Genomic DNA, 9666 nt, shown 5'->3' with positions numbered 1-9666 from the left:
GTTCCTTTCATATGAGAAAGGTTTTTTTTATTTTTATTTTTAAATCTGATATCGAAAACCAAGGGGGGAGATTTGTCTCAAAATTATTTTCATGTTTGTCAGATCCACAAATATATCTGCGATTTACGTCTTCCTTTCTTTTTTATGTGTGAATTTATCATGACTTATCATTCAAAATATTCATACGCTGGCCCGGTCTGTAATTAACTCCATGTCCACTCTTGGGCATTACAACCACAACAGTTTCCATAGTGTAGTGGTTTTCACGTTAGCTTAACACACGAAAGGTCCCTGGTTTGAGACGGGGTGGAAACAGGTTATTTTTTGTCTCTCTCGTCAGAGCTGTTGTACGTGGTTTGCTGGTCACGTTGTAAATCTTTAGTGGAGTGGAAGTTACTGTAGTTTAGTGGTGATCATGTGCACCTCCCATGTGAAAGGTCCCTTGTTTTAAGTCTAGTTGTGAACAAGGCCTTTTTGATGAGATGATCTTCTTCTTCTTTTCTTTTGGGGTTGTCCCTTTAGGGGTCGCCACAGCGCGTCATCCTTTTCCATGTAAGCCTCCTCTTTTTTCTCCTTTTTTTGTCCTATTTGGCTGTTAGGTCAAGCAGAATGGAGGAAATGAAACATTAAATATGGTTGTTGCACGGGGCTGTAGCGCTACACCCTCTGTCTCAGCTTCCACCACATGGTTCTCTGCTCTGCCTTTGTCTTCCTAATCTTCCTCCCCACCACCAGAGTCATCTTCCACACCACCATCCTATGCAGTCGAGCCCCACTCTCCCTTACAGAAGGTAACCTCCTTCAGATTACATTGTCTGCACAAGATGTAATCCATCCATTTTCTGAGCCGCTTCTCCTCACTAGGGTTGCGGTCGTGCTGGAGCCTATCCCAGCTGTCATCGGGCAGGAGGCGGGGTGCGCCCTGAACTGGTTGCCAGCCAATCGCAGGGCACATACAAACAAATAACCATTCGCACTCACAGTCACACCTACGGGCAATTTAGAGTCTCCAATTAGTGCATGTTTTTTGGGATGTGGGAGGAAACCAGAGTGCCCGGAGAAAACCCACGCAGGCACGGGGAGAACATGCAAACTCCACACAGCCGGGGCCGGGAATTGAACCCGGGTGCTCAGAACTGTGAGGCTGAGGCTCAAACCAGTCGGTAAAATGTAATCCACCTTCGTGCTTCTCCATCCGCTCTTGTAGGTCACCCTATGTTCCTGCCTCTTCTGGAAAAAAGTGTTCAGTACAGCCATTTCCATCCTTTTTGCAAAGTCTACTTCCATCTGTCCGTTCAAGTTCCTTTCCTGAATGCCGTTACTTCTTCATCAACCCTGTTTCCCTCACCAACATGTCCATAACAATCTGCACCAATCACGACTCTCTCCTTCTGGGATGCTCAGAACTACTTCATCTCGCTCCTTCCATAATTTCTCTTGCACCTCTCGGTCACATCCTACCTGTGGGGAATAGTCATTAATCACATTATACATAACACCCTCAATTTCAAGTTTCAGCCTCATCACTCGATTTGATATTCTTTTCACCTCCAAGACATTCTCAGTTAACTCTTCCTTTAAAATAACCCCTACTCCATTTCTTTTCCTATCTACACCATGGTAATATAATTTAAACCATCTTCGACCCACAGTAGCTGAATTTCAGATCTTGCTAACCCGGGACACGACCAATCTAGTACGGAATTCTTTGGATAAACACTCACAATAAGTGAGTGTTCTTGAACTAAGATGATTGAAGTTTTGTCCACGTGTGATGTGTTCATGGGTCTCACACAGGACTCGAATGGGGGGGATTTGACAATTGGTTGCGGGTTAGCTAGTGCCTATTTGCCACCGTGGGGGCCTGAGGTTCAAGACCCCGACTGGACCATCCGCCAACCGGGCTTGGGACCAGCCTACAGTTTGCACTGGCTTGTTCCCTCCGTCGGACTGCATTAAGAGAGGATCAAACCCAGGTCAATGCAAATCATAATCATGAGCAACACATTACCAAACAGGTTTAAGGATTAATCTTCCCTGACTGGGGATTGAATCCGGGCCATGGCGGTGAGAGCGCCGAATGGGGGAAGAAGGAAGAGAATGGAACAGGAAGCAGCAAAAACCCGACCGGTAGAGATGCCGTGTGTAAGGATGCCATGCTGGGTAGGCAATTGTATTACGCATACAGTGTAAACAGCAAAAATGATTAAATCACGGTCACCGCTCATTGGTTAGCATTCAGGGCTTTGTTTCATGGCAGGAGGAACAAAATGTTTGAAGTTTATGTGGGACAGTGAAAATCCTCCACAGGGGCTTGTAGAGGGCCTAACACTTTCGTGGCGCTAGTGGCGCAATGGATAATGTGTCTGACTCCGGATCTGAAGATTCTAGGTTCAACTCCTGGAAAGCTCGTGTGCAGGTTTGCATGTGGTATTAAACCCAATTCAGAATTCTGTATTTGTTACGTTCACCTTAAATGTCTGTGTTACGTGAACTCATGCAACACTGTCAACGTGATCAGGTCTTTCCATGACAGTGTCCAACATAATGGAAACCCCTAATGTTAATAACTAGAAAAAAAACATCCTACATTATATTATTTGTTGTGTTATAATTAACATATAATAATACATAACACATAATAATATGTTGTGATCGTCGTATGAAATTGTGTGCAAGAAGGACAGCAGACTACGAGGAGGAACTATGTGAACCAAAAGAGGAGAAGGAGAATTTTTGTGTCTTGAAGGCTGGTTGAGTAAACATTTGTTCATGCCAAGTGAAATCAGTCTTCAGTCTGAAAATCTGATTGCAATGGTGGGAAGTAAGGTGTTTTGAACCTAACCCCAGCGGGGGAGTGGGGATTACTGCACATTCTTTACTGTACTTAAGTAGAGTTTTAGGTGTCTGTAAAAAATGTTTTATCTTACTGTCAACAATTTACTTTTACTCTTTAAATTAAAAAAACAAACCTGTAATTTCTCTTCCTTACTTTGTCAAAAATAACTACTTTTTTCAACCTCTATGGATGATCAACATGTTTAAAAAAAAAACTTAAAAAGGGAGCGGTAAAGTCATCGACCTCTTGAGGTCTCGATTAATTGAGATATTTCAGGTCTTGGCGGCACGGTATATGACTGGTTAGAGCGTCGGCCTCACAGTTCTGAGGAGCGGGGTTCAATCCCCGGCCCCGCCTGTGTGGAGTTTGCATGTTCTCCCCGTGCCTGCGTGGGTTTTCTCCAGGCACTCCGGTTTCCTCCCACATCCCAAAAACATGCATTAATTGGAGACTCTAAATTGCCTGTAGGTGTGACTGTGACTGTGAGTGCGAATGGTTGTTTGTTTGTGTGTGCCCTGTGATTGGCTGGCAACCAGTTCAGGGTGTACCCCCCCTCCTGCCCGATGATAGCTGGGATAGGCTCCAGCAGGCCCGCGACCCTTGTGAGGATAAGCGGTTCAGAAAATGGATGGATGGATTTCGGGTCTTAAAGGAACATCTAAAAACAATTAAAATCTTGATATAGTCATTAGTTATAGTTTTTTTGTCATTCATTTCAGAAAGTGAAACCCATGTAAAATAAAGATATTACAAGCCCTTATTTTTTGCAAGCTGGTGATAATGGCTTACTAATAATGAAAACCCAAAAATCATAGTGTCAGAAAATTTGAATATATCTATCCAATACAAAATTGTGTCTCGTGAAAATAGTGAGTGGCTTGTTACTCTGCGAAGCCACTAGCCGCAGTGGCTGGTTAGCAAAAAGGTCATGTCAAGCTCTGGACCTGATGAAAGAGAATATTCTCATTGGCATGATGTTTAATCTTAAAACAAATGACTTTGGCTCTTATTTGAAATCTATATTCAGTGCACCTTCTTCAAGGCTTCCTGTTAACAAGTGTTGAGAATTAGCACTCGTGCTAAAACACTGCTTTGTCCAATGTCTTTGTGATGTTCATTTCAAACAAGCAAATTATTCCTTGAAAAAGACTAACATTAACGTCAATACTCTAGCGCTGGATTCCTGGATCTGGCAGGCTTAAATGCAGGCAGTAATGAGTGCTGATTGGGATCATGTGCGCGGATGAGGTGCTGATTGCAGGGGAGAAGAGAGGGAGGGAAAGGCCAGGGCAAAAAGCGCCACCCGAGTTCAAAAAAAGGAACTGCAGGGACAGACCATGACAGTGATGTCTTTTTCGACATAAAAATAATGAAAAATCTTGTACTCGAACACAAAACAGGGAATGCTCAAATGTTCTAATTATATTTTTTACTAGGCACTCACTCGTCACGATGTGTGACGTAGTGGTTACGTAGCTCTGAGTAGCTTGTGATGTCCAAGTTCCCATCTGTCCAGGGTGAGACACTTTCCAGTCTGCCTGCTCGATGCTCTCTTTGACTACTTTGGTCTGTCTCTTAGTAAAGTGTCTGCGTTAGCGTTTTACTGAAGTACAGTATGTGATGGAAATTTGTACCGTGGTTCAAATGTTTTTATCAACCTTTTAGCTCTTCATCGTGCGATCATGAAGAAAACCTGGTTGAAATGTCTCACGAATTGATGTTTTTGCCTCGGCTTGCTTCTTGCTCCGGGTGATTGTGGCTTTTCATATTAGTTATATTCCACAACTTGTCGACAGCGGCGGCTTTCAGCAAACAGTTTATTGCATGGCCGAATTGTTTCACCTCTAATAATAATATGTGATTGGCTGGCGACCAGTTCAGGGCGTACACCGCTTCTCGCCCATAGATAGTGACCTTAGCGAGGATAAGCAGTACAGAAACTGGATGGATGGATAGATAATAATAATAATAATGATTTCTCCTTGCCTGACCACATTGCTAAACAACCGGTATTGATCACTGTCTGTCATGTGCTTGTGTATGTGTGGGTGTTTGTTCTCATGTGGCTGTTTTTTGTGTTTATTTTTGGTTATCTGTTGTTGACCAATACTGGCCACTCATACCAGAGTAGCATCAGCACCACTTGCACACTGACTGAGGAGTATCTGCAACATTTGCAAAATCGAAATTGTCCCAGATTATCGCACTACTCGTCACTTTAAACTGCATACATTCCTTGAAGTCTCGGCGCCTTTTGCACAATGGTCATTGCAATATTAGTCATTCAAACTGCTCTAATTGCTCGAGGACTCTGCATCTTTGTACACAATTGTCAAAAAAAATAAAAATAAATTGTACCTGCATTACCAGATTACGAGCAACCTTTTATTTCTCAGTGACTGTTTTTTTCAATGTCTTTATGTCTCAAAAGTATTCTCTGTCAATTGACTGTCGGTTGTCGTACAAGAGCGGCTCCAACTACAGAAGACAAATTCCTTGTGTGTTTTTGACATACTTGGCAAAATAAAGATGATTCTGATTCTGATTTTACATTGTGGGGAAGGGGTGGATTCTTGAATGTTTTTTGGCAATTTTAATTGTCTGTTTTTAAATTTGTTTTGATACATATTCATATTGAGATTGCATTTCCTCATATTTTGTCGAGGTCATTTGTTTGCATTTGTTTTTTATTTAGTTTATGCGGGGACATTGTTTCAATTCCACACAGTTTTCCACTTCGGTCTCGTCGCTTGGGCCATTTTCATTTTGGTTTTGGAGGGGTTTGAAAGGATTAAAGGCATTTCAGTTCTTTTCAACAGGGAAAATAAATTTGACATGCAAGACGATTGAGTAACTCTCACTGTTTGAAGAATTGTATTTTATGAAGGATCCCATTTACACTTTTCAACCGTATCACCAAAAGTCAAACAGTTAATCACAATCTAGTTCGATCAATCATTTCCCCATTTTAAAACACGAGACAAAAGTATTTTGGCACCAGTGATAATTCTCAACATTTGTCCACAGGAGGCTTTTGGAAGAGACAAAGAAAATGAAAAGATTGAAAAAATGAAAGATGGTAGACAGAATACAAGAATGTAGATTTTTGTAAACCAGTATGATCGTAATTTCCTTTGATATTAAACATTTATTTTTTCATTTGAAGCTTCTTCATCACTGCTTTTCTCACTGCACACTGGTGTGTTTTAGCCCGATACTTATGAGAGAATCTTTGACCGCAAACTGAGCAGGTAAAAGGTTTCTCACCAGCATGGGTTTTTGTGTCTTTTTAAGCATCCCTTGTCAGAGAATCTTTGACCACAAACTTAGCAGGCAAAAGGTTTCTCACCAGTGTTGGTTATTTTATGTTTTTCTAAGGTTCCCTCCTGAGATAATCTTTTACCACCCACTGAGCAGGTAAAACGTTTCTCACCAGTGTGGGTTCTTGTGTGTGTTTTTAAGTTTCCCTTGACAGAAAATCTTTGACCACAAACTGAGCAGGCAAAAGGTTTCTCACCAGTGTGGGTTCTTGTGTGTCTTTTTACTGAGCAGGCTAAAGGTTTCTCACCAGTGTGGGTTCCTGTGTGTGTTTCTAAGTTTCCCTTCTGAGAGAATCTTTGACCAAACACTGAGCAGGCAAAAGCTTTCTCTCCTGTGTGTATTTTCATGTGTCGTTTCAAATTGCTCTGAAAAGCAAATATTTTCCCACACCGGGAACATTTCCATCGTTTGTTTTCAGTGTGACATGTCAGATCACCTTCACTCTGTCCATCATCATCATCAGTGTGAGGAGGGTGTGACGTCATGTCGTCACTATCTGATAGTGGAGCTAAGAGTCCATGTGCTTGTGATCCTCCACAGTGGTCTCCATCAGCTTCTGTTGTCATGTGCTGATTTGAGCTGTTGCTTGGAGGCTCCGCCACTCTGCTCTCTTTACTTTGACCTTCATCTTCACTGTTCAATGGGACACCAGTCGAAGGAAACTTGGTGATGTCCTCATCCACTTCATGTTTGATGTGAGTGTGCTCTTCCTCATCCTCTTTTTTAATGGGAGTGAGCTCCAATTTCTCTTCTTCTTTGATGCGGTGGACCTCTTCATCCTCCACTTCCTCTTTAACGTGAAGGGGCTCTTGCTCCTGCCCCGCAGAACGAAGATCTTCACTGATGTCTGCAAGACACAAGAAGACAAACACACATGGTTTGGTCACATCAATTGTCATGTTTGACTTAAATGTTGTGTCATATGGTTTATATTTATATTTAAGTTTATTAGGATAGTCAGTTGAGTTAAGGTTTATTGGATATAATAAAAATAGGCAATAGTCATTCTTTCTCGTCGCCAGTTCCTTGTACCTTGTCGTCGCATTCCAGCATTCCTTGTTTCGACGTCAAAGACTCACAGTAAGACGAGACCCTGTTCCGATTATTGACCTCGCCTTTTTGCTTCACGTTTTTGGATACTGTTGCCTTATTTGGATTGCCTGCCTGTGTACCGACCTCTGCCCGTATATTTAAACCTCTCTTTTTGAAACTGTCCATTTGTTTTGGAGTCGTGCATTTTTGGGTCCTATCCTTAGTTTCGTTCATGACACCAGTGTACACGCTACGCCTCGGCTGCGCCTAGAAATACTGAATCGGTGACAAAGGGCAGCCTTGGCGGAGTCCAACCCTCACCGAAAAAGAGTTCGACTTACTGCCGCCAATGCGGAACAAACTCTGACACTGGTCGTACAGGGACCGAACAGCCCGTATCAGGGGGTTCGGTACTCCATACTCCTGAAGCACCCCCCACAGGACTCCACGAGGGACACGGTCGAACGCCTTCTCCAAGACCACAAAACACATGTAGACTGGTTGGGCGAACTCCCATGCTCCTTCGAAGACCCTGCCGAGGCTGAAGAGCTGGTCCACACTTACACGGCCAGGCCGAAAACCACACTGCTCCTCAGGAATCTGAGATTCAACTTCCCGACGGACCCTCCTCTCCAGCACCCCTGAATAGACCTTCCCAGGGAGGCTGAGGAGTGTGTTGCCTTTTTTGGATTGCCTGCCTATGTACCGACCTCTGCCCGTATATTAAACCTCTCTTTTTGAAACTGTCCATTTGTTTTGGAGTCGTGCATTTTTGTCGTGCATCTTGTGCAGATGATGTAATCTGAAGGAGTTTACCGACTGTAAAGTAGTGGTAGGGGAGAGTGTGGCTTGACAGCATAGGATGGTGGTGTGTAAGATGACTCTGGTGGTGGGGAGGAAAATTAGGAAGAAAAAGGCAGAGCAGAGAACCATGTGGTGGAAGCTGAGACAGGACGAGTGTTGTGCAGCTTTTTGGGAAGAGGTGAGACAGGCTCTCGGTGGACGGGAGAAGCTTCCAGAAGACTGGACCACTGCAGCCAAGGTGATCAGAGAGGCAGGCAGGAGAGTACTTGGTGTATCTTCTGGCAGGAAAGAAGAGAAGGAGACTTGGTGGTGGAACCTCACAGTACAGGAAATCATACAAGGAAATAGATTAGCTGAGAAGAAGTGGGACACTTAGAGGACCGAGGAGAGGCAAAAGGAATACATTGAGATGTAATGGTAGAGGTAGAGGTTGCAAAGGCCAAACAAGAGTCATATGATAACTTATGCCAGGTTGGACACAAAAGAAAGAGAAAATGATCTCTACAGGTTGGCCAGACAGAGGGATAGAGATGGGAAGGATGTGCAGCAGGTTAGGGTGATTAAGGATAGAGATGGAATTGTCTTGACTGGTGCCAGTAGTGTGCTGGATAGATGGAAAGAATACTTTGAGGAGTTGATGAATGAGGAAAATGAGAGGGAAGGAAGAGTAGAGGAGGCAACTGTGGTGGACCATGAAGTGGCAATGATTAGTCAGGAGGAAGTTAGAAAGGCATTCGAGAGGATGAAAAATGGAAAGGCAATTGGTCCTGATGACATTCCTGTGGAGGTCTGGAAGCATCTCGGAGAGGTGGCTGTGGAGTTTTTGACCAGCTTGTTTAAGAATTCTAGTGGGTGAGAAGATGCCTGAGGAATGGAGATAGAGTGTGCTGGTGCCCAGTTTTAAGAACAAGGGTGATGTGCAGGATGATTCTGATGCTTATATAAAAAAGAATAACAGGCGCGTCAAGATCAGAATTCACCGTCATCCCGTATCGGTTAATTAGCAACAGAAAGCTCTGCGATTCCTCATTAAGTCTAACATACTTTGATAATTGTCAGATTTACTTTTCGACAGAAATGTTTGTTTTGCATTTCAGCAATGAGACAGAAATAATATAATGGAGGGGTGGGGGGGGGGGGGAAGTACTCTCTTCTCTCTGGTGCATCATTGAACAGTATGCAAACTTATATAGTTTTTTGGTATTTAATTACCTTTTGAAACTTAAATTTAGAAGATTTCCTAAGGAACTCCTAAAGAATGTGTTGAACGCAGGCATGTTTTGCCACTCAATCCGAGTGGCACCTCAATGAGGGGCCGTGTTCCAGTGGGAATGTGACATACCCTCGATACTAACGAGGAGTCCCTTGTACTGCATTCACCTAGTGTCTACCACGTCAATTCACCTGAACGCATCAGCAATGCCAGCTAGCGAGGCGGTTTGCTGGTCCTGCTAACGGATAACACGAGAGCAACAGTTTCAGTCATGTAGTGGTTGTTATGTTCACCAAACAGGCGTAAGGTCCCTGTTTGGAAACGAGGCTGATGGGCTTTTTTGTTTTCCCACAAAGAAGAGCCCCACGAAAAGCTAAAGACCAGTTGAAGTTAACTCCCCGTCAGTGAATCGGACCCCTGTCTTCCGCGTGACAGGCGGATATACTGTGCACTATAC

The sequence above is a fragment of the Phycodurus eques genome, unplaced genomic scaffold (genome assembly GCF_024500275.1).
Source record: "Phycodurus eques isolate BA_2022a unplaced genomic scaffold, UOR_Pequ_1.1 contig_51, whole genome shotgun sequence".
Classification (NCBI taxonomy): Eukaryota; Metazoa; Chordata; class Actinopteri; order Syngnathiformes; family Syngnathidae; genus Phycodurus; species Phycodurus eques.
This window is presented reverse-complemented; position numbering follows the sequence as displayed.